This window comes from Cucurbita maxima, unplaced genomic scaffold (genome assembly GCF_002738345.1).
Source record: "Cucurbita maxima cultivar Rimu unplaced genomic scaffold, Cmax_1.0 Cma_Scf00396, whole genome shotgun sequence".
Lineage (NCBI taxonomy): Eukaryota > Viridiplantae > Streptophyta > Magnoliopsida > Cucurbitales > Cucurbitaceae > Cucurbita > Cucurbita maxima.
The window spans coordinates 1-1,503 of NW_019272412.1; positions in this window are offsets into that span (position 1 = coordinate 1).

Consider the following 1,503-nt stretch of genomic DNA (forward strand, 5'->3'; position numbering starts at 1 on the left):
TAGTAGGGATTATACACTGTCTCTTATTGGAGACCTTGAGTGTTGCAAATTCTCCTCTCCTTTGAAAGCTTTCGGTCATCGAAAGTGCTTATTCTAAAATAGGTCAGGGTACAAGGTTCTTATTTGCCTTCTGTTTCCCAAGTGGCTTCTTCTACTCTATGATTCTTCCATAGGACCATAACAAGAGCGATTTTCTCGTTTCTCAATCTTTTGACTTTCTTGTCTATTATTTGAATCGAGTCTTCTTTATAGGTTAGGTCATCTCTCAAAAAGAGAGTTTCATGAGCCAGTACGTGCGAAGGATCTAGGGTATACTTCCGTAGTATGGATACATGAAAGATATTATGTACTGTAGACAAATTTGGGCATTGTCCGATTCTATAGGCCACAGATCCAATCCTTTCTAATATCTCAAAGGGACGGATAAGCCTAAGGCTTAGCTTCCCCTTTTTACCACACCTGAGCACCTCTCTCATGGGGTGCTACCTTTAGGAATATATGATCCCCTACCTACAATTCCATGTCCTTGCGCCTTAGGTCTACATAGCTTTTCTCTCGGCTTTGTGTGGTTTGTATCCTAACTTTAATCTTCTGGACTGCGGTGTTGGTAATTTGCACCAGCTCTAGCCCAATAGTTATCGTTTGCCCCCCTTCTTCCCAAAAGATAGGGGATCAAAATCTTCGTCCATAGAGAACCTCGTATGTGGCCATTTGTATGGTTGCTTGGCAACTATTATTATAAGAGAATTTCATTAGGGGTAGGTACTTATCTCAGCTTTCTGCAAAATCCATCACATATACCCTCAACATGTCTTCCAATATTTGTTAAATTTTCCAGAAGTGAGATCTAAATTTGGCATCTCGGTCTAATACTATTGCCTTTTGTTGAATTTCCAGAAGCGTACCCAATACCTTTACTGATGAATATTCATTTTAAATGTTAGCAAGAGTAGCTCAGTTGGGAGATTGTTAGACGGAAGATTTGAAGGTCACACGTGTTTTATCCACGTTCAACGCACCTAATACAAGTTTATTACCTGACTATACAAACTAAAAACACAACTTGCTTATTCAATCTAAAATTAGTGATTATTTCTTTTTTAAATATAATGAATTAGCAGAAGGACCTTTACTTATGAATTTTTATTTTTAATATTAGCGGGGATAGCTCAGTTGGGAGAGCATCAGACTGAAGATTTGAAGGTCACGTGTTTGATCTCCACGTTCACTGTACCTGATTCTAGTTGCATAACCCGACTATTCAATCTAAAATTAGTCATTATTCCTTTCTGAAATCTCAATGAATTATCGAAAATACCTAACGTGTTCTAGTTCACCGCACCTTATACAAGTTGGATAACTTGAATATCTTATTAAAAATTAGTGATTATTTCTATTTAAAATTAAAATGAATTAGCGAAAATACCATTACTGATGAATTTTCATTTTTAATGTTTGTGTGGATAGCTCAGTTGAGAGAGCGTTAGATTGAAGATTTAAAGT